The following is a 25,417-nucleotide window of genomic DNA, read 5'->3' on the forward strand; positions in this document are numbered from 1 at the left end:
AAACTGCACAGTATGACTGATTCGGAGACGGCCCTCAACACTCGCCCAGTCGTGTCGAGAGGATCGGTGTCTTTGCAGGTTAGTACGCTGTTATTTTCAATGAAATCTATTGTAAAATGATTTCTTTGATATCATGGCACACTTTTGTCGCCAAAATTAGGAAAATTGTTGTTTTTTACAATTACTGCAGCTCTGAAACCACATTTTGTGGCGATAACTTTGCCAGTGTGCCCGACAATGTGATGCCGGCGTGGTGACTTATCCATTTACAGTAAATAAAGCCACACAGACTATTGAAAGCTTACTCTAATTGTATCTCACTTACATAAGTTAGCACCGTAATGGGTAAATGTGCACTAAACAACTTTTTGTTTTCTCAGATTACACGGAATTGAGCACCCGGGCCAGACTGACACTTTCCGGAGCCTGTCCGAGACGGAACTCGAGCCGAGGAATCATAGGTCCAGGTGTGACAGAAAACTTAAAGCTCATGTCTGACGATGACTTTTTTTGTGTCAGGAAGTAAAGTGTGTTGTTTTCCCATGCAAGCAAGCCCTTTTGTTGGGTCAAATGACATCAGAAGAGCTGCTTCTACATGGATTTTACCTAAAATGTGCCAAAAAATATATAAAAAGTTTGTTCGGATCTTGTTCAAAACCTGCTATGATGCACATATAATGCCATTGATGATTTGTTTTCACTTATTAAGTCATATGTTACATCTGCTATGCTATTAGAATCGAAGTGATGCCTTGTATGTAGTCTAAGTGCTGTATGTATGATGTAACCAAGGTCGGCTTTTCTACCTTAATTCTTGACGCGAAACGCTGTTACGCGTGACGCTTTCAACGTCAACTTTAATTAATAAATCTGTGTGTCATTGTTCTGGAACTTTGTGATCTTTTTTAAAACAGATTATACCTATGGAAAAAGTGCCTTTAATTCAAATTTGAAGGGGTTGGGTTCCCTTTAAGAACTTCCGACCAAGTTAGTCATCTTCCAGAATGTTGACAATTTACCATCAAAAACTCTCTGTATTGCAAAACATAACTACCAGATGTCATTTTGACCCAATTAAGGGCTGTTTGCAATTGGGCTGTTGCACTTGGGGTCCTAAGGGGGGTTAATGCTTGAAAATCACACCGAAACCTGTTCCGGAGACATATTCTAAGACTACGTAAACACTCGGTATTGTTTTTCAGTGACATTTTGACATTAATTTGCATCAATCTCAATAATGAACCTAATTCATGTCTTTATTTCATCTGTATTTATTGCTATTGTTTACTTTTAGCCTTTTACTATTTAAAATGTAATGTGTGTTGTTTTTCCATGCAAGCAATTTTGGACCGACACTGCTATCTGCCTTCGCTTTCAACCCCGCCAGGCAGATCTACTCAGAATAACACTACTTTGCCTTATTTTTCCTGTTTGGATATCTTGCTGAGTTCAAGTTAAATCAAGTATTCAGCTGAAAACACAAAAAGGATAATAATATTATGCTTTCTTTCTTGGAACGATGTTGTTGTGATAGACCGTGCGTGAAAAACAGCAGGGAATCTGTATTTAAGTGACCTCAATATTATACGCAAACCAAAATATACATTTTTAGGTGGTGTCGAAATTGGTCTATAGCTCTGCCTGAACTGCTGTCCAATTGGTTTACAAGTCCGGCTGAAGTGACAGGCCATCAAAAACTGCACAGTATGACTGATTCGGAGACGGCCCTCAACACTCGCCCAGTCGTGTCGAGAGGATCGGTGTCTTTGCAGGTTAGTACGCTGTTATTTTCAATGAAATATATTGTAAAATGATTTCTTTGATATCATGGCACACTTTTGTCGCCAAAATTAGGAAAATTGTTGTTTTTTACAATTACTGCAGCTCTGAAACCACATTTTGTGGCGATAACTTTGCCAGTGTGCCCGACAATGTGATGCCGGCGTGGTGACTTATCCATTTACAGTAAATAAAGCCACACAGACTATTGAAAGCTTACTCTAATTGTATCTCACTTACATAAGTTAGCACCGTAATGGGTAAATGTGCACTAAACAACTTTTTGTTTTCTCAGATTACACGGAATTGAGCACCCGGGCCAGACTGACACTTTCCGGAGCCTGTCCGAGACAGAACTCGAGCCGAGGAATCATAGGTCCAGGTGTGACAGAAAACTTAAAGCTCATGTCTGACGATGACTTTTTTTGTGTCAGGAAGTAAAGTGTGTTGTTTTCCCATGCAAGCAAGCCCTTTTGTTGGGTCAAATGACATCAGAAATGCTGCTTCTACATGGATTTTACCTAAAATGTGCCAAAAAAAATATAAAAAGTTTGTTCGGATCTTGTTCAAAACCTGCTATGATGCACATATAATGCCATTGATGATTTGTTTTCACTTATTAAGTCATATGTTACATCTGCTATGCTATTAGAATCGAAGTGATGCCTTGTATGGAGTCTAAGTGCTGTATGTATGATGTAACCAAGGTCGGCTTTTCTACCTTAATTCTTGACGCGAAACGCTGTTACGCGTGACGCTTTCAACGTCAACTTTAATGAATAAATCTGTGTGTCATGGTACTGGAACTTTGTGATCTTTTTTAAAACAGATTATACCTATGGAAAAAGTGCCTTAAATTCAAATTTGAAGGGGTTGGGTTCCCTTTAAGAACTTCCGACCAAGTTAGTTGTCTTCCAGAATGTTGACAATTTACCATCAAAAACTCTCTGTATTGCAAAACATAACTACCAGATGTCATTTTGACCCAATTAACGGCTGTTTGCAATTGGGCTGTTGCACTTGGGGTCCTAAGGGGGGTAAATGCTTGAAAATCACACCGAAACCTGTTCCGGAGACATATTCTAAGACTACGTAAACACTCGGTATTGTTTTTCAGTGACATTTTGACATTAATTTGCATCAATCTCAATAATGAACCTAATTCATGTCTTTATTTCATCTGTATTTATTGCTATTGTTTACTTTTAGCCTTTTACTATTTAAAATGTAATGTGTGTTGTTTTTTCCATGCAAGCAATTTTGGACCGACACTGCTATCTGCCTTCGCTTTCAACCCCGCCAGGCAGATCTACTCAGAATAACACTACTTTGCCTTATTTTTCCTGTTTGGATATCTTGCTGAGTTCAAGTTAAATCAAATATTCAGCTGAAAACACAAAAAGGATAATAATATTATGCTTTCTTTCTTGGAACGATGTTGTTGTGATAGACCGTGCGTGAAAAACAGCAGGGAATCTGTATTTAAGTGACCTCAATATTATACGTAAACCTAAATGTACATTTTTAGGTGGTGTCGAAATTGGTCTATAGCTCTGCCTGAACTGCTGTCCAATTGGTTTACAAGTCCGGCTGAAGTGACAGGCCATCAAAAACTGCACAGTATGACTGATTCGGAGACGGCCCTCAACACTCGCCCAGTCGTGTCGAGAGGATCGGTGTCTTTGCAGGTTAGTACGCTGTTATTTTCAATGAAATCTATTGTAAAATGATTTCTTTGATATCATGGCACACTTTTGTCGCCAAAATTAGGAAAATTGTTGTTTTTTACAATTACTGCAGCTCTGAAACCACATTTTGTGGCGATAACTTTGCCAGTGTGCCCGACAATGTGATGCCGGCGTGGTGACTTATCCATTTACAGTAAATAAAGCCACACAGACTATTGAAAGCTTACTCTAATTGTATCTCACTTACATAAGTTAGCACCGTAATGGGTAAATGTGCACTAAACAACTTTTTGTTTTCTCAGATTACACGGAATTGAGCACCCGGGCCAGACTGACACTTTCCGGAGCCTGTCCGAGACGGAACTCGAGCCGAGGAATCATAGGTCCAGGTGTGACAGAAAACTTAAAGCTCATGTCTGACGATGACTTTTTTTGTGTCAGGAAGTAAAGTGTGTTGTTTTCCCATGCAAGCAAGCCCTTTTGTTGGGTCAAATGACATCAGAAATGCTGCTTCTACATGGATTTTACCTAAAATGTGCCAAAAAATATATAAAAAGTTTGTTCGGATCTTGTTCAAAACCTGCTATGATGCACATATAATGCCATTGATGATTTGTTTTCACTTATTAAGTCATATGTTACATCTGCTATGCTATTAGAATCGAAGTGATGCCTTGTATGGAGTCTAAGTGCTGTATGTATGATGTAACCAAGGTCGGCTTTTCTACCTTAATTCTTGACGTGAAACGCTGTTACGCGTGACGCTTTCAACGTCAACTTTAATGAATAAATCTGTGTGTCATGGTACTGGAACTTTGTGATCTTTTTTAAAACAGATTATACCTATGGAAAAAGTGCCTTTAATTCAAATTTGAAGGGGTTGGGTTCCCTTATAGGTTACATTATCCTAAACGGAAGTGGAATTTGGGGGGTTACATGCAGTCGGTTTGCTACTAAGTACATATGATGCAGGTCCTGGTGCATAAGATTTTAAAAATGTATCTGAAATGAAGAGTTTAGGTGTCAGTTTAAAGGTACATGTGTAAGTCACAGGGCAAAAGGCCTGATTTGTGCATTTCTTTGCATGTTAGTGGTTGCCAGCCTCAATAGTAGGGCATGGTTTTTGCCTTCAAATAGCAGTGCCGGTAGCTGTCAAAACCGGTTCATATGTTCTAAGGTAATTATTTTGAGTTACACCGTATAGAATTTTTTCAAATGCAGTTTTTTTGTAAGCTTATGAAACCACCTTTCCAGTCATGTATAGTTATATATTGGCTTATCGCTCGGTCATGGTGAAATTTGAGATCAAAGATTGCGAATTCTATATATATAACAAAGAAGGAAATAAATTGGGCATGTGTAACCTTTAAGAACTTCCGACCAAGTTAGTCGTCTTCCAGAATGTTGACAATTTACCATCAAAAACTCTCTGTATTGCAAAACATAACTACCAGATGTCATTTTGACCCAATTAAGGGCTGTTTGCAATTGGGCTGTTGCACTTGGGGTCCTAAGGGGGGTAAATGCTTGAAAATCACACCGAAACCTGTTCCGGAGACATATTCTAAGACTACGTAAACACTCGGTATTGTTTTTCAGTGACATTTTGACATTAATTTGCATCAATCTCAATAATGAACCTAATTCCTGTCTTTATTTCATCTGTATTTATTGCTATTGTTTACTTTTAGCCTTTTACTATTTAAAATGTAATGTGTGTTGTTTTTCCATGCAAGCAATTTTGGACCGACACTGCTATCTGCCTTCGCTTTCAACCCCGCCAGGCAGATCTACTCAGAATAACACTACTTTGCCTTATTTTTCCTGTTTGGATATCTTGCTGAGTTCAAGTTAAATCAAGTATTCAGCTGAAAACACAAAAAGGATAATAATATTATGCTTTCTTTCTTGGAACGATGTTGTTGTGATAGACCGTGCGTGAAAAACAGCAGGGAATCTGAATTTAAGTGACCTCAATATTATACGCAAACCTAAATGTACATTTTTAGGTGGTGTCGAAATTGGTCTATAGCTCTGCCTGAACTGCTGTCCAATTGGTTTACAAGTCCGGCTGAAGTGACAGGCCATCAAAAACTGCACAGTATGACTGATTCGGAGACGGCCCTCAACACTCGCCCAGTCGTGTCGAGAGGATCGGTGTCTTTGCAGGTTAGTACGCTGTTATTTTCAATGAAATCTATTGTAAAATGATTTCTTTGATATCATGGCACACTTTTGTCGCCAAAATTAGGAAAATTGTTGTTTTTTACAATTACTGCAGCTCTGAAACCACATTTTGTGGCGATAACTTTGCCAGTGTGCCCGACAATGTGATGCCGGCGTGGTGACTTATCCATTTACAGTAAATAAAGCCACACAGACTATTGAAAGCTTACTCTAATTGTATCTCACTTACATAAGTTAGCACCGTAATGGGTAAATGTGCACTAAACAACTTTTTGTTTTCTCAGATTACACGGAATTGAGCACCCGGGCCAGACTGACACTTTCCGGAGCCTGTCCGAGACGGAACTCGAGCCGAGGAATCATAGGTCCAGGTGTGACAGAAAACTTAAAGCTCATGTCTGACGATGACTTTTTTTGTGTCAGGAAGTAAAGTGTGTTGTTTTCCCATGCAAGCAAGCCCTTTTGTTGGGTCAAATGACATCAGAAATGCTGCTTCTACATGGATTTTACCTAAAATGTGCCAAAAAATATAAAAAAAAGTTTGTTCGGATCTTGTTCAAAACCTGCTATGATGCACATATAATGCCATTGATGATTTGTTTTCACTTATTAAGTCATATGTTACATCTGCTATGCTATTAGAATCGAAGTGATGCCTTGTATGGAGTCTAAGTGCTGTATGTATGATGTAACCAAGGTCGGCTTTTCTACCTTAATTCTTGACGCGAAACGCTGTTACGCGTGACGCTTTCAACGTCAACTTTAATGAATAAATCTGTGTGTCATTGTTCTGGAACTTTGTGATCTTTTTTAAAACAGATTATACCTATGGAAAAAGTGCCTTTAATTCAAATTTGAAGGGGTTGGGTTCCCTTTAAGAACTTCCGACCAAGTTAGTCGTCTTCCAGAATGTTGACAATTTACCATCAAAAACTCTCTGTATTGCAAAACATAACTACCAGATGTCATTTTGACCCAATTAAGGGCTGTTTGCAATTGGGCTGTTGCACTTGGGGTCCTAAGGGGGGTTAATGCTTGAAAATCACACCGAAACCTGTTCCGGAGACATATTCTAAGACTACGTAAACACTCGGTATTGTTTTTCAGTGACATTTTGACATTAATTTGCATCAATCTCAATAATGAACCTAATTCATGTCTTTATTTCATCTGTATTTATTGCTATTGTTTACTTTTAGCCTTTTACTATTTAAAATGTAATGTGTGTTGTTTTTCCATGCAAGCAATTTTGGACCGACACTGCTATCTGCCTTCGCTTTCAACCCCGCCAGGCAGATCTACTCAGAATAACACTATTTTGCCTTATTTTTCCTGTTTGGATATCTTGCTGAGTTCAAGTTAAATCAAGTATTCAGCTGAAAACACAAAAAGGATAATAATATTATGCTTTCTTTCTTGGAACGATGTTGTTGTGATAGACCGTGCGTGAAAAACAGCAGGGAATCTGTATTTAAGTGACCTCAATATTATACGCAAACCAAAATATACATTTTTAGGTGGTGTCGAAATTGGTCTATAGCTCTGCCTGAACTGCTGTCCAATTGGTTTACAAGTCCGGCTGAAGTGACAGGCCATCAAAAACTGCACAGTATGACTGATTCGGAGACGGCCCTCAACACTCGCCCAGTCGTGTCGAGAGGATCGGTGTCTTTGCAGGTTAGTACGCTGTTATTTTCAATGAAATATATTGTAAAATGATTTCTTTGATATCATGGCACACTTTTGTCGCCAAAATTAGGAAAATTGTTGTTTTTTACAATTACTGCAGCTCTGAAACCACATTTTGTGGCGATAACTTTGCCAGTGTGCCCGACAATGTGATGCCGGCGTGGTGACTTATCCATTTACAGTAAATAAAGCCACACATACTATTGAAAGCTTACTCTAATTGTATCTCACTTACATAAGTTAGCACCGTAATGGGTAAATGTGCACTAAACAACTTTTTGTTTTCTCAGATTACACGGAATTGAGCACCCGGGCCAGACTGACACTTTCCGGAGCCTGTCCGAGACGGAACTCGAGCCGAGGAATCATAGGTCCAGGTGTGACAGAAAACTTAAAGCTCATGTCTGACGATGACTTTTTTTGTGTCAGGAAGTAAAGTGTGTTGTTTTCCCATGCAAGCAAGCCCTTTTGTTGGGTCAAATGACATCAGAAATGCTGCTTCTACATGGATTTTACCTAAAATGTGCCAAAAAATATATATAAAGTTTGTTCGGATCTTGTTCAAAACCTGCTATGATGCACATATAATGCCATTGATGATTTGTTTTCACTTATTAAGTCATATGTTACATCTGCTATGCTATTAGAATCGAAGTGATGCCTTGTATGGAGTCTAAGTGCTGTATGTATGATGTAACCAAGGTCGGCTTTTCTACCTTAATTCTTGACGCGAAACGCTGTTACGCGTGACGCTTTCAACGTCAACTTTAATGAATAAATCTGTGTGTCATGGTACTGGAACTTTGTGATCTTTTTTAAAACAGATTATACCTATGGAAAAAGTGCCTTAAATTCAAATTTGAAGGGGTTGGGTTCCCTTTAAGAACTTCCGACCAAGTTAGTCGTCTTCCAGAATGTTGACAATTTACCATCAAAAACTCTCTGTATTGCAAAACATAACTACCAGATGTCATTTTGACCCAATTAAGGGCTGTTTGCAATTGGGCTGTTGCACTTGGGGTCCTAAGGGGGGGTAAATGCTTGAAAATCACACCGAAACCTGTTCCGGAGACATATTCTAAGACTACGTAAACACTCGGTATTGTTTTTCAGTGACATTTTGACATTAATTTGCATCAATCTCAATAATGAACCTAATTCATGTCTTTATTTCATCTGTATTTATTGCTATTGTTTACTTTTAGCCTTTTACTATTTAAAATGTAATGTGTGTTGTTTTTCCATGCAAGCAATTTTGGACCGACACTGCTATCTGCCTTCGCTTTCAACCCCGCCAGGCAGATCTACTCAGAATAACACTACTTTGCCTTATTTTTCTTGTTTGGATATCTTGCTGAGTTCAAGTTAAATCAAGTATTCAGCTGAAAACACAAAAAGGATAATAATATTATGCTTTCTTTCTTGGAACGATGTTGTTGTGATAGACCGTGCGTGAAAAACAGCAGGGAATCTGTATTTAAGTGACCTCAATATTATACGTAAACCTAAATGTACATTTTTAGGTGGTGTCGAAATTGGTCTATAGCTCTGCCTGAACTGCTGTCCAATTGGTTTACAAGTCCGGCTGAAGTGACAGGCCATCAAAAACTGCACAGTATGACTGATTCGGAGACGGCCCTCAACACTCGCCCAGTCGTGTCGAGAGGATCGGTGTCTTTGCAGGTTAGTACGCTGTTATTTTCAATGAAATCTATTGTAAAATGATTTCTTTGATATCATGGCACACTTTTGTCGCCAAAATTAGGAAAATTGTTGTTTTTTACAATTACTGCAGCTCTGAAACCACATTTTGTGGCGATAACTTTGCCAGTGTGCCCGACAATGTGATGCCGGCGTGGTGACTTATCCATTTACAGTAAATAAAGCCACACAGACTATTGAAAGCTTACTCTAATTGTATCTCACTTACATAAGTTAGCACCGTAATGGGTAAATGTGCACTAAACAACTTTTTGTTTTCTCAGATTACACGGAATTGAGCACCCGGGCCAGACTGACACTTTCCGGAGCCTGTCCGAGACGGAACTCGAGCCGAGGAATCATAGGTCCAGGTGTGAAAGAAAACTTAAAGCTCATGTCTGACGATGACTTTTTTTGTGTCAGGAAGTAACGTGTGTTGTTTTCCCATGCAAGCAAGCCCTTTTGTTGGGTCAAATGACATCAGAAATGCTGCTTCTACATGGATTTTACCTAAAATGTGCCAAAAAATATATAAAAAGTTTGTTCGGATCTTGTTCAAAACCTGCTATGATGCACATATAATGCCATTGATGATTTGTTTTCACTTATTAAGTCATATGTTACATCTGCTATGCTATTAGAATCGAAGTGATGCCTTGTATGGAGTCTAAGTGCTGTATGTATGATGTAACCAAGGTCGGCTTTTCTACCTTAATTCTTGACGCGAAACGCTGTTACGCGTGACGCTTTCAACGTCAACTTTAATGAATAAATCTGTGTGTCATGGTACTGGAACTTTGTGATCTTTTTTAAAACAGATTATACCTATGGAAAAAGTGCCTTTAATTCAAATTTGAAGGGGTTGGGTTCCCTTATAGGTTACATTATCCTAAACGGAAGTGGAATTTGGGGGGTTACATGCAGTCGGTTTGCTACTAAGTACATATGATGCAGGTCCTGGTGCATAAGATTTTAAAAATGTATCTGAAATGAAGAGTTTAGGTGTCAGTTTAAAGGTACATGTGTAAGTCACAGGGCAAAAGGCCTGATTTGTGCATTTCTTTGCATGTTAGTGGTTGCCAGCCTCAATAGGATTTACAGACGTTTCGCGCCCAAGTTTTTTCGCACCCTAGTTATTTCGCCCCCAAGACGTTTCCGCCCTGGTCGTTTCGCACCTGGTCGTTTTGCCCCCATACTAGCGGAACACTAGTTGTTGAGTAGTTTAATTGGTGACCATTATATAATTTTTAATAAGAGGATATTTATCACGTCAATGATTAAACTTATAATCTAGACTCTAGAGTAGTAACAAAAAACTAAAAAGAAATAATTTTTCTGACCTATTTATTCATTTGACATACAATAACGTAGAATAACAGTGTAATAAGTACATTAACATAACAGCGTATGACAACACGAAGAAATGTCCGTAGAGTCTATTTGTTTATTTATTTGGCATAAAATAACAATTTAAAACAACGCGATGAACACATTCGATATTTCAGTAGTTTTCCGCAGGCACGCAGGTAGGTGAGTTCGACAGCGTACATTACTCCATGTCTGGCGGTCCGTATAGTTTTCCGCAAGCACGCAGGTAGTGATGGATTATATAATAACTTTTTATAATAAGTAAATGTATATCGTTTTATTAGTAAATCAAGTACATAATAGAACAAGTTGAGTTATCATTTCATTATTAATAAATAAATAATAATAATAACCCTAAAAAACGACATTTTATAAAATAATTTTTACTGTGAAGCGAATACACGACGATCTTTATCTGATAGTTAAAATAACATTACGCAACAACATCGGATTAGCGGCAATGTTCTAACAGATAAGCTGTCCGCATTGAATGGCATGTTTATAACACCTGTTCAGACTGTTAATCAAATATCCATTTAGGGAGCACTTTAAAAGAAAACTGATTTGTTTATTTATTGACAATCGAAGGCGGGTGTCAGTAATTGATTGTTGCCCAAGCACCACTTTGTGCGTAAGCTGTCAAGTTAATAAATGGAAATTATCGCAGTTAAGATGTTTTATTTTGTCTTACGACTTTAACATTATAATATGTCATCATTTTCTTAATATTATTTCCATTTACAAAGTCATTTTTAATTGAATTTAATAAATTGTTAAATACTAATAGAATATCACGCATACAAGAAACCAAATGATTTATTTCTATACATTGTATTGTATTAAATATGAAATTGCACTATATGAATATTTTTTGAATATAATAGTACAGAACACATAGTTTATTCGAGTATACATAGCACACAATATTAAATTACAGCAAAGCACATTTATAAACTGAATGAGTCGTAATTATTTACATTACAATATATAGCAGCACTGTTATTTTTTTTAATACGGATCTCCAAATGTTTTCACATTTCGTTTTCTACAAATGGTAAGCGCTATACCTTCCATAACTAACACCTGTTTTATCACATTTACATAATGAGGGAATGAAATACATTGTTAATTTAAGACTAATGCTTCAGGGTACTTTCTTTGATGATTATATAATGGTCACCAATTAAACTACTCAACACCTAGCGTTCCGCTAATATGGGGGCGAAACGACCAGATGCGAATCGACCAGGGCGGAAACGTCTTGGGGGCGAAATTGGTCTATAGCTCTGCCTGAACTGCTGTCCAATTGGTTTACAAGTCCGGCTGAAGTGACAGGCCATCAAAAACTGCACAGTATGACTGATTCGGAGACGGCCCTCAACACTCGCCCAGTCGTGTCGAGAGGATCGGTGTCTTTGCAGGTTAGTACGCTGTTATTTTCAATGAAATCTATTGTAAAATGATTTCTTTGATATCATGGCACACTTTTGTCAGCCAAAATTAGGAAAATTGTTGTTTTTTACAATTACTGCAGCTCTGAAACCACATTTTGTGGCGATAACTTTGCCAGTGTGCCCGACAATGTGATGCCGGTGTGGTGACTTATCCATTTACAGTAAATAAAGCCACACAGACTATTGAAAGCTTACTCTAATTGTATCTCACTTACATAAGTTAGCACCGTAATGGGTAAATGTGCACTAAACAACTTTTTGTTTTCTCAGATTACACGGAATTGAGCACCCGGGCCAGACTGACACTTTCCGGAGCCTGTCCGAGACGGAACTCGAGCCGAGGAATCATAGGTCCAGGTGTGACAGAAAACTTAAAGCTCATGTCTGACGATGACTTTTTTTGTGTCAGGAAGTAAAGTGTGTTGTTTTCCCATGCAAGCAAGCCCTTTTGTTGGGTCAAATGACATCAGAAATGCTGCTTCTACATGGATTTTACCTAAAATGTGCCAAAAAATATATAAAAAGTTTGTTCGGATCTTGTTCAAAACCTGCTATGATGCACATATAATGCCATTGATGATTTGTTTTCACTTATTAAGTCATATGTTACATCTGCTATGCTATTAGAATCGAAGTGATGCCTTGTATGGAGTCTAAGTGCTGTATGTATGATGTAACCAAGGTCGGCTTTTCTACCTTAATTCTTGACGCGAAACGCTGTTACGCGTGACGCTTTCAACGTCAACTTTAATGAATAAATCTGTGTGTCATGGTACTGGAACTTTGTGATCTTTTTTAAAACAGATTATACCTATGGAAAAAGTGCCTTTAATTCAAATTTGAAGGGGTTGGGTTCCCTTATAGGTTACATTATCCTAAACGGAAGTGGAATTTGGGGGGTTACATGCAGTCGGTTTGCTACTAAGTACATATGATGCAGGTCCTGGTGCATAAGATTTTAAAAATGTATCTGAAATGAAGAGTTTAGGTGTCAGTTTAAAGGTACATGTGTAAGTCACAGGGCAAAAGGCCTGATTTGTGCATTTCTTTGCATGTTAGTGGTTGCCAGCCTCAATAGTAGGGCATGGTTTTTGCCTTCAAATGGCAGTGCCGGTAGCTGTCAAAACCGGTTCATATGTTCTAAGGTAATTATTTTGAGTTACACCGTATAGAATTTTTTCAAATGCAGTTTTTTTGTAAGCTTATGAAACCACCTTTCCAGTCATGTATAGTTATATATTGGCTTATCGCTCGGTCATGGTGAAATTTGAGATCAAAGATTGCGAATTCTATATATATCAAAGAAGGAAATTAATTGGGCATGTGTAACCTTTAAGAACTTCCGACCAAGTTAGTCGTCTTCCAGAATGTTGACAATTTACCATCAAAAACTCTCTGTATTGCAAAACATAACTACCAGATGTCATTTTGACCCAATTAAGGGCTGATTTGCAATTGGGCTGTTGCACTTGGGGTCCTAAGGGGGGTTAATGCTTGAAAATCACACCGAAACCTGTTCCGGAGACATATTCTAAGACTACGTAAACACTCGGTATTGTTTTTCAGTGACATTTTGACATTAATTTGCATCAATCTCAATAATGAACCTAATTCATGTCTTTATTTCATCTGTATTTATTGCTATTGTTTACTTTTAGCCTTTTACTATTTAAAATGTAATGTGTGTTGTTTTTCCATGCAAGCAATTTTGGACCGACACTGCTATCTGCCTTCGCTTTCAACCCCGCCAGGCAGATCTTCTCAGAATAACACTACTTTGCCATATTTATCCTGTTTGGATATCTTGCTGAGTTCAAGTTAAATCAAGTATTCAGCTGAAAACACAAAAAGGATAATAATATTATGCTTTCTTTCTTGGAACGATGTTGTTGTGATAGACAGTGCGTGAAAAACAGCAGGGAATCTGTATTTAAGTGACCTCAATATTATACGCAAACCTAAATGTACATTTTTAGGTGGTGTCGAAATTGGTCTATAGCTCTGCCTGAACTGCTGTCCAATTGGTTTACAAGTCCGGCTGAAGTGACAGGCCATCAAAAACTGCACAGTATGACTGATTCGGAGACGGCCCTCAACACTCGCCCAGTCGTGTCGAGAGGATCGGTGTCTTTGCAGGTTAGTACGCTGTTATTTTCAATGAAATCTATTGTAAAATGATTTCTTTGATATCATGGCACACTTTTGTCGCCAAAATTAGGAAAATTGTTGTTTTTTACAATTACTGCAGCTCTGAAACCACATTTTGTGGCGATAACTTTGCCAGTGTGCCCGACAATGTGATGCCGGCGTGGTGACTTATCCATTTACAGTAAATAAAGCCACACAGACTATTGAAAGCTTACTCTAATTGTATCTCACTTACATAAGTTAGCACCGTAATGGGTAAATGTGCACTAAACAACTTTTTGTTTTCTCAGATTACACGGAATTGAGCACCCGGGCCAGACTGACACTTTCCGGAGCCTGTCCGAGACGGAACTCGAGCCGAGGAATCATAGGTCCAGGTGTGACAGAAAACTTAAAGCTCATGTCTGACGATGACTTTTTTTGTGTCAGGAAGTAAAGTGTGTTGTTTTCCCATGCAAGCAAGCCCTTTTGTTGGGTCAAATGACATCAGAAATGCTGCTTCTACATGGATTTTACCTAAAATGTGCCAAAAAATATATAAAAAGTTTGTTCGGATCTTGTTCAAAACCTGCTATGATGCACATATAATGCCATTGATGATTTGTTTTCACTTATTAAGTCATATGTTACATCTGCTATGCTATTAGAATCGAAGTGATGCCTTGTATGGAGTCTAAGTGCTGTATGTATGATGTAACCAAGGTCGGCTTTTCTACCTTAATTCTTGACGCGAAACGCTGTTACGCGTGACGCTTTCAACGTCAACTTTAATGAATAAATCTGTGTGTCATGGTACTGGAACTTTGTGATCTTTTTTAAAACAGATTATACCTATGGAAAAAGTGCCTTTAATTCAAATTTGAAGGGGTTGGGTTCCCTTATAGGTTACATTATCCTAAACGGAAGTGGAATTTGGGGGGTTACATGCAGTCGGTTTGCTACTAAGTACATATGATGCAGGTCCTGGTGCATAAGATTTTAAAAATGTATCTGAAATGAAGAGTTTAGGTGTCAGTTTAAAGGTACATGTGTAAGTCACAGGGCAAAAGGCCTGATTTGTGCATTTCTTTGCATGTTAGTGGTTGCCAGCCTCAATAGGATTTACAGACGTTTCGCGCCCAAGTTTTTTCGCACCCTAGTTATTTCGCCCCCAAGACGTTTCCGCCCTGGTCGTTTCGCACCTGGTCGTTTTGCCCCCATACTAGCGGAACACTAGTTGTTGAGTAGTTTAATTGGTGACCATTATATAATTTTTAATAAGAGGATATTTATCACGTCAATGATTAAACTTATAATCTAGACTCTAGAGTAGTAACAAAAAACTAAAAAGAAATAATTTTTCTGACCTATTTATTCATTTGACATACAATAACGTAGAATAACAGTGTAAAACAACGTGATGAACACATACGATATTTCAGTAGTTTAGTTACCTAAAACGACAATGAAAGCATTCTTTATTTATATATTTTATGAAGTACATAAACACAACAGCGTATAAGCAATGATAGCATTCTTTATTTATATATTTTATGAAGTACATAAACACAACAGCGTATAAGCAACACAAAGAAAAGTCCGTAGAGTCTATTTGTTTATTTATTTGGCATAAAATAACGTAGAATAACAGTGTAAAACATCGCGATGAACACATACGATAATTCAGTAGTTTAGTTACCTAAAACGACAATGAAAGCATTCTTTATTTATATATTTTATGAAGTACATTAACATAACAGCGTATGACAACACGAAGAAATGTCCGTAGAGTCTATTTGTTTATTTATTTGGCATAAAATAACAATTTAAAACAACGCGATGAACACATTCGATATTTCAGTAGTATTCCGCAGGCACGCAGGTAGGTGAGTTCGACAGCGTACATTACTCCATGTCTGGCGGTCCGTATAGTTTTCCGCAAGCACTCAGGTAGTGATGGATTATATAATAACTTTTTATAATAAGTAAATGTATATCGTTTTATTAGTAAATCAAGTACATAATAGAACAAGTTGAGTTATCATTTCATTATTAATAAATAAATAATAATAATAACCCTAAAAAACGACATTTTATAAAATATTTTTTACTGTGAAGCGAATACACGACGATCTTTATCTGATAGTTAAAATAACATTACGCAACAACATCGGATTAGCGGCAATGTTCTAACAGATAAGCTGTCCGCATTGAATGGCATGTTTATAACACCTGTTCAGACTGTTAATCAAATATCCATTTAGGGAGCACTTTAAAAGAAAACTGATTTGTTTATTTATTGACAATCGAAGGCGGGTGTCAGTAATTGATTGTTGCCCAAGCACCACTTTGTGCGTAAGCTGTCAAGTTAATAAATGGAAATTATCGCAGTTAAGATGTTTTATTTTGTCTTACGACTTTAACATTATAATATGTCATCATTTTCTTAATATTATTTCCATTTACAAAGTCATTTTTAATTGAATTTAATAAATTGTTTAATACTAATAGAATATCACGCATACAAGAAACCAAATGATTTATTTCTATACATTGTATTGTATTAAATATGAAATTGCACTATATGAATATTTTTTGAATATAATAGTACAGAACACATAGTTTATTCGAGTATACATAGCACACAATAATAAATTACAGCAAAGCACATTTATAAACTGAATGAGTCGTAATTATTTACATTACAATATATAGCAGCACTGTTATTTTTTTTAATAAGGATCTCCAAATGTTTTTACATTTCGTTTTTCTACAAATGGTAAGCGCTATACCTTCCATAACTAACACCTGTTTTATCACATTTACATAATGAGGGAATGAAATACATTGTTAATTTAAGACTAATGCTTCAGGGTACTTTCTTTGATGATTATATAATGGTCACCAATTAAACTACTCAACACCTAGCGTTCCGCTAATATGGGGACGAAACGACCAGATGCGAATCGACCAGGGCGGAAACGTCTTGGGGGCGAAATTGGTCTATAGCTCTGCCTGAACTGCTGTCCAATTGGTTTACAAGTCCGGCTGAAGTGACAGGCCATCAAAAACTGCACAGTATGACTGATTCGGAGACGGCCCTCAACACTCGCCCAGTCGTGTCGAGAGGATCGGTGTCTTTGCAGGTTAGTACGCTGTTATTTTCAATGAAATCTATTGTAAAATGATTTCTTTGATATCATGGCACACTTTTGTCGCCAAAATTAGGAAAATTGTTGTTTTTTACAATTACTGCAGCTCTGAAACCACATTTTGTGGCGATAACTTTGCCAGTGTGCCCGACAATGTGATGCCGGCGTGGTGACTTATCCATTTACAGTAAATAAAGCCACACAGACTATTGAAAGCTTACTCTAATTGTATCTCACTTACATAAGTTAGCACCGTAATGGGTAAATGTGCACTAAACAACTTTTTGTTTTCTCAGATTACACGGAATTGAGCACCCGGGCCAGACTGACACTTTCCGGAGCCTGTCCGAGACGGAACTCGAGCCGAGGAATCATAGGTCCAGGTGTGACAGAAAACTTAAAGCTCATGTCTGACGATGACTTTTTTTGTGTCAGGAAGTAACGTGTGTTGTTTTCCCATGCAAGCAAGCCCTTTTGTTGGGTCAAATGACATCAGAAATGCTGCTTCTACATGGATTTTACCTAAAATGTGCCAAAAAATATATAAAAAGTTTGTTCGGATCTTGTTCAAAACCTGCTATGATGCACATATAATGCCATTGATGATTTGTTTTCACTTATTAAGTCATATGTTACATCTGCTATGCTATTAGAATCGAAGTGATGCCTTGTATGGAGTCTAAGTGCTGTATGTATGATGTAACCAAGGTCGGCTTTTCTACCTTAATTCTTGACGCGAAACGCTGTTACGCGTGACGCTTTCAACGTCAACTTTAATGAATAAATCTGTGTGTCATGGTACTGGAACTTTGTGATCTTTTTTAAAACAGATTATACCTATGGAAAAAGTGCCTTTGATTCAAATTTGAAGGGGTTGGGTTCCCTTTAAGAACTTCCGACCAAGTTAGTCGTCTTCCAGAATGTTGACAATTTACCATCAAAAACTCTCTGTATTGCAAAACATAACTACCAGATGTCATTTTGACCCAATTAAGGGCTGTTTGCAATTGGGCTGTTGCACTTGGGGTCCTAAGGGGGGTAAATGCTTGAAAATCACACCGAAACCTGTTCCGGAGACATATTCTAAGACTACGTAAACACTCGGTATTGTTTTTCAGTGACATTTTGACATTAATTTGCATCAATCTCAATAATGAACCTAATTCATGTCTTTATTTCATCTGTATTTATTGCTATTGTTTACTTTTACTATTTAAAATGTAATGTGTGTTGTTTTTCCATGCAAGCAATTTTGGACCGACACTGCTATCTGCCTTCGCTTTCAACCCCGCCAGGCAGATCTACTCAGAATAACACTACTTTGCCTTATTTTTCCTGTTTGGATATCTTGCTGAGTTCAAGTTAAATCAAGTATTCAGCTGAAAACACAAAAAGGATAATAATATTATGCTTTCTTTCTTGGAACGATGTTGTTGTGATAGACCGTGCGTGAAAAACAGCAGGGAATCTGTATTTAAGTGACCTCAATATTATACGCAAACCTAAATGTACATTTTGAGGTGGTGTCGAAATTGGTCTATAGCTCTGCCTGAACTGCTGTCCAATTGGTTTACAAGTCCGGCTGAAGTGACAGGCCATCAAAAACTGCACAGTATGACTGATTCGGAGACGGCCCTCAACACTCGCCCAGTCGTGTCGAGAGGATCGGTGTCTTTGCAGGTTAGTACGCTGTTATTTTCAATGAAATCTATTGTAAAATGATTTCTTTGATATCATGGCACACTTTTGTCGCCAAAATTAGGAAAATTGTTGTTTTTTAGAATTACTGCAGCTCTGAAACCACATTTTGTGGCGATAACTTTGCCAGTGTGCCCGACAATGTGATGCCGGCGTGGTGACTTATCCATTTACAGTAAATAAAGCCACACAGACTATTGAAAGCTTACTCTAATTGTATCTCACTTACATAAGTTAGCACCGTAATGGGTAAATGTGCACTAAACAACTTTTTGTTTTCTCAGATTACACGGAATTGAGCACCCGGGCCAGACTGACACTTTCCGGAGCCTGTCCGAGACGGAACTCGAGCCGAGGAATCATAGGTCCAGGTGTGACAGAAAACTTAAAGCTCATGTCTGACGATGACTTTTTTTGTGTCAGGAAGTAAAGTGTGTTGTTTTCCCATGCAAGCAAGCCCTTTTGTTGGGTCAAATGACATGAGAAATGCTGCTTCTACATGGATTTTACCTAAAATGTGCCAAAAAATATATAAAAAGTTTGTTCGGATCTTATTCAAAACCTGCTATGATGCACATATAATGCCATTGATGATTTGTTTTCACTTATTAAGTCATATGTTACATCTGCTATGCTATTAGAATCGAAGTGATGCCTTGTATGGAGTCTAAGTGCTGTATGTATGATGTAACCAAGGTCGGCTTTTCTACCTTAATTCTTGACGCGAAACGCTGTTACGCGTGACGCTTTCAACGTCAACTTTAATGAATAAATCTGTGTGTCATGGTACTGGAACTTTGTGATCTTTTTTAAAACAGATTATACCTATGGAAAAAGTGCCTTTAATTCAAATTTGAAGGGGTTGGGTTCCCTTATAGGTTACATTATCCTAAACGGAAGTGGAATTTGGGGGGTTACATGCAGTCGGTTTGCTACTAAGTACATATGATGCAGGTCCTGGTGCATAAGATTTTAAAAATGTATCTGAAATGAAGAGTTTAGGTGTCAGTTTAAAGGTACATGTGTAAGTCACAGGGCAAAAGGCCTGATTTTTGCATTTCTTTGCATGTTAGTGGTTGCCAGCCTCAATAGTAGGGCATGGTTTTTGCCTTCAAATGGCAGTGCCGGTAGCTGTCAAAACCGGTTCATATGTTCTAAGGTAATTATTTTGAGTTACACCGTATAGAATTTTTTCAAATGCAGTTTTTTTGTAAGCTTATGAAACCACCTTTCCAGTCATGTATAGTTATATATTGGCTTATCGCTCGGTCATGGTGAAATTTGAGATCAAAGATTGCGAATTCCATATATAACAAAGAAGGAAATTAATTGGGCATGTGTAACCTTTAAGAACTTCCGACCAAGTTAGTCGTCTTCCAGAATGTTGATAATTTACCATCAAAAACTCTCTGTATTGCAAAACATAACTACCAGATGTCATTTTGACCCAATTAAGGGCTGTTTGCAATTGGGCTGTTGCACTTGGGGTCCTAAGGGGGGTTAATGCTTGAAAATCACACCGAAACCTGTTCCGGAGACATATTCTAAGACTACGTAAACACTCGGTATTGTTTTTCAGTGACATTTTGACATTAATTTGCATCAATCTCAATAATGAACCTAATTCATGTCTTTATTTCATCTGTATTTATTGCTATTGTTTACTTTTAGCCTTTTACTATTTAAAATGTAATGTGTGTTGTTTTTCCATGCAAGCAATTTTGGACCGACACTGCTATCTGCCTTCGCTTTCAACCCCACCAGGCAGATCTACTCAGAATAACACTACTTTGCCTTATTTTTCCTGTTTGGATATCTTGCTGAATTCAAGTTAAATCAAGTATTCAGCTGAAAACACAAAAAGGATAATAATATTTTGCTTTCTTTCTTGGAACGATGTTGTTGTGATAGACCGTGCGTAAAAAACAGCAGGGAATCTGTATTTAAGTGACCTCAATATTATACGCAAACCTAAATGTACATTTTTAGGTGGTGTCGAAATTGGTCTATAGCTCTGCCTGAACTGCTGTCCAATTGGTTTACAAGTCCGGCTGAAGTGACAGGCCATCAAAAACTGCACAGTATGACTGATTCGGAGACGGCCCTCAACACTCGCCCAGTCGTGTCGAGAGGATCGGTGTCTTTGCAGGTTAGTACGCTGTTATTTTCAATGAAATCTATTGTAAAATGATTTCTTTGATATCATGGCACACTTTTGTCGCCAAAATTAGGAAAATTGTTGTTTTTTACAATTACTGCAGCTCTGAAACCACATTTTGTGGCGATAACTTTGCCAGTGTGCCCGACAATGTGATGCCGGCGTGGTGACTTATCCATTTACAGTAAATAAAGCCACACAGACTATTGAAAGCTTACTCTAATTGTATCTCACTTACATAAGTTAGCACCGTAATGGGTAAATGTGCACTAAACAACTTTTTGTTTTCTCAGATTACACGGAATTGAGCACCCGGGCCAGGCTGACACTTTCCGGAGCCTGTCCGAGACGGAACTCGAGCCGAGGAATCATAGGTCCAGGTGTGACAGAAAACTTAAAGCTCATGTCTGACGATGACTTTTTTTGTGTCAGGAAGTAAAGTGTGTTGTTTTCCCATGCAAGCAAGCCCTTTTGTTGGGTCAAATGACATCAGAAATGCTGCTTCTACATGGATTTTACCTAAAATGTGCCAAAAAATATATAAAAAGTTTGTTCGGATCTTGTTCAAAACCTGCTATGATGCACATATAATGCCATTGATGATTTGTTTTCACTTATTAAGTCATATGTTACATCTGCTATGCTATTAGAATCGAAGTGATGCCTTGTATGGAGTCTAAGTGCTGTATGTATGATGTAACCAAGGTCGGCTTTTCTACCTTAATTCTTGACGCGAAACGCTGTTACGCGTGACGCTTTCAACGTCAACTTTAATGAATAAATCTGTGTGTCATGGTACTAGAACTTTGTGATCTTTTTTAAAACAGATTATACCTATGGAAAAAGTGCCTTTAATTCAAATATGAAGGGGTTGGGTTCCCTTTAAGAACTTCCGACCAAGTTAGTCGTCTTCCAGAATGTTGACAATTTACCATCAAAAACTCTCTGTATTGCAAAACATAACTACCAGATGTCATTTTGACCCAATTAAGGGCTGTTTGCAATTGGGCTGTTGCACTTGGGGTCCTAAGGGGGGTAAATGCTTGAAAATCACACCGAAACCTGTTCCGGAGACATATTCTAAGACTACGTAAACACTCGGTATTGTTTTTCAGTGACATTTTGACATTAATTTGCATCAATCTCAATAATGAACCTAATTCATGTCTTTATTTCATCTGTATTTATTGCTATTGTTTACTTTTAGCCTTTTACTATTTAAAATGTAATGTGTGTTGTTTTTCCATGCAAGCAATTTTGGACCGACACTGCTATCTGCCTTCGCTTTCAACCCCGCCAGGCAGATCTACTCAGAATAACACTACTTTGCCTTATTTTTCCTGTTTGGATATCTTGCTGAGTTCAAGTTAAATCAAGTATTCAGCTGAAAACACAAAAAGGATAATAATATTATGCTTTCTTTCTTGGAACGATGTTGTTGTGATAGACCGTGCGTGAAAAACAGCAGGGAATCTGTATTTAAGTGACCTCAATATTATACGCAAACCTAAATGTACATTTTTAGGTGGTGTCGAAATTGGTCTATAGCTCTGCCTGAACTGCTGTCCAATTGGTTTACAAGTCCGGCTGAAGTGACAGGCCATCAAAAACTGCACAGAATGACTGATTCGGAGACGGCCATCAACACTTGCCCAGTCGTGTCGAGAGGATCGGTGTCTTTGCAGGTTAGTACGCTGTTATTTTCAATGAAATCTATTGTAAAATGATTTCTTTGATATCATGGCACACTTTTGTCGCCAAAATTAGGAAAATTGTTGTTTTTTACAATTACTGCAGCTCTGAAACCACATTTTGTGGCGATAACTTTGCCAGTGTGCCCGACAATGTGATGCCGGCGTGGTGACTTATCCATTTACAGTAAATAAAGCCACACAGACTATTGAAAGCTTACTCTAATTGTATCTCACTTACATAAGTTAGCACTGTAATGGGTAAATGTGCACTAAACAACTTTTTGTTTTCTCAGATTACACGGAATTGAGCACCCGGGCCAGACTGACACTTTCCGGAGCCTGTCCGAGACGGAACTCGAGCCGAGGAATCATAGGTCCAGGTGTGACAGAAAACTTAAAGCTCATGTCTGACGATGACTTTTTTTGTGTCAGGAAGTAAAGTGTGTTGTTTTCCCATGCAAGCAAGCCCTTTTGTTGGGTCAAATGACATCAGAAATGCTGCTTCTACATGGATTTTACCTAAAATGTGCCAAAAAATATATAAAAAGTTTGTTCGGATCTTGTTCAAAACCTGCTATGATGCACATATAATGCCATTGATGATTTGTTTTCACTTATTAAGTCATATGTTACATCTGCTATGCTATTAGAATCGAAGTGATGCCTTGTATGGAGTCTAAGTGCTGTATGTATGATGTAACCAAGGTCGGCTTTTCTACCTTAATTCTTGACGCGAAACGCTGTTACGCGTGACGCTTTCAACGTCAACTTTAATGAATAAATCTGTGTGTCATGGTACTAGAACTTTGTGATCTTTTTTAAAACAGATTATACCTATGGAAAAAGTGCCTTTAATTCAAATATGAAGGGGTTGGGTTCCCTTTAAGAACTTCCGACCAAGTTAGTCGTCTTCCAGAATGTTGACAATTTACCATCAAAAACTCTCTGTATTGCAAAACATAACTACCAGATGTCATTTTGACCCAATTGAGGGCTGTTTGCAATTGGGCTGTTGCACTTGGGGTCCTAAGGGGGGTAAATGCTTGAAAATCACACCGAAACCTGTTCCGGAGACATATTCTAAGACTACGTAAACACTCGGTATTGTTTTTCAGTGACATTTTGACATTAAGTTGCATCAATCTCAATAATGAACCTAATTCATGTCTTTATTTCATCTGTATTTATTGCTATTGTTTACTTTTAGCCTTTTACTATTTAAAATGTAATGTGTGTTGTTTTTCCATGCAAGCAATTTTGGACCGACACTGCTATCTGCCTTCGCTTTCAACCCCGCCAGGCAGATCTACTCAGAATAACACTACTTTGCCTTATTTTTCCTGTTTGGATATCTTGCTGAGTTCAAGTTAAATCAAGTATTCAGCTGAAAACACAAAAAGGATAATAATATTATGCTTTCTTTCTTGGAACGATGTTGTTGTGATAGACCGTGCGTGAAAAACAGCAGGGAATCTGTATTTAAGTGACCTCAATATTATACGCAAACCTAAATGAACATTTTTAGGTGGTGTCGAAATTGGTCTATAGCTCTGCCTGAACTGCTGTCCAATTGGTTTACAAGTCCGGCTGAAGTGACAGGCCATCAAAAACTGCACAGAATGACTGATTCGGAGACGGCCCTCAACACTTGCCCAGTCGTGTCGAGAGGATCGGTGTCTTTGCAGGTTAGTACGCTGTTATTTTCAATGAAATCTATTGTAAAATGATTTCTTTGATATCATGGCACACTTTTGTCGCCAAAATTAGGAAAATTGTTGTTTTTTACAATTACTGCAGCTCTGAAACCACATTTTGTGGCGATAACTTTGCCAGTGTGCCCGACAATGTGATGCCGGCGTGGTGACTTATCCATTTACAGTAAATAAAGCCACACAGACTATTGAAAGCTTACTCTAATTGTATCTCACTTACATAAGTTAGCACCGTAATGGGTAAATGTGCACTAAACAACTTTTTGTTTTCTCAGATTACACGGAATTGAGCACCCGGGCCAGACTGACACTTTCCGGAGCCTGTCCGAGACGGAACTCGAGCCGAGGAATCATAGGTCCAGGTGTGACAGAAAACTTAAAGCTCATGTCTGACGATGACTTTTTTTGTGTCAGGAAGTAAAGTGTGTTGTTTTCCCATGCAAGCAAGCCCTTTTGTTGGGTCAAATGACATGAGAAATGCTGCTTCTACATGGATTTTACCTAAAATGTGCCAAAAAATATATAAAAAGTTTGTTCGGATCTTGTTCAAAACCTGCTATGATGCACATATAATGCCATTGATGATTTGTTTTCACTTATTAAGTCATATGTTACATCTGCTATGCTATTAGAATCGAAGTGATGCCTTGTATGGAGTCTAAGTGCTGTATGTATGATGTAACCAAGGTCGGCTTTTCTACCTTAATTCTTGACGCGAAACGCTGTTACGCGTGACGCTTTCAACGTCAACTTTAATGAATAAATCTGTGTGTCATGGTACTAGAACTTTGTGATCTTTTTTAAAACAGATTATACCTATGGAAAAAGTGCCTTTAATTCAAATTTGAAGGGGTTGGGTTCCCTTATAGGTTACATTATCCTAAACGGAAGTGGAATTTGGGGGGTTACATGCAGTCGGTTTGCTACTAAGTACATATGATGCAGGTCCTGGTGCATAAGATTTTAAAAGTGTATCTGAAATGAAGAGTTTAGGTGTCAGTTTAAAGGTA

The 25,417-nt window shown here is 37.9% G+C and overlaps 1 long non-coding RNA gene across 1 annotated transcript in view; it reads left to right on the forward strand.

Annotated features, from left to right (window-relative positions):
- The first annotated feature begins 1,616 nt into the window (after positions 1–1,616).
- Positions 1,617–25,417, forward strand: part of LOC127855090 (uncharacterized) — a 47,551-nt gene continuing 23,750 nt past the window's right edge. The window contains exons 1-2 of the long non-coding RNA XR_008037347.1: positions 1,617–1,772; positions 2,075–2,161. This is a non-coding gene — a long non-coding RNA (uncharacterized LOC127855090). The remainder of the gene's footprint in view (positions 1,773–2,074; positions 2,162–25,417) is intronic.

Source organism: Dreissena polymorpha, chromosome 13 (genome assembly GCF_020536995.1).
Source record: "Dreissena polymorpha isolate Duluth1 chromosome 13, UMN_Dpol_1.0, whole genome shotgun sequence".
In the NCBI taxonomy this organism is placed as follows: Eukaryota; Metazoa; Mollusca; class Bivalvia; order Myida; family Dreissenidae; genus Dreissena; species Dreissena polymorpha.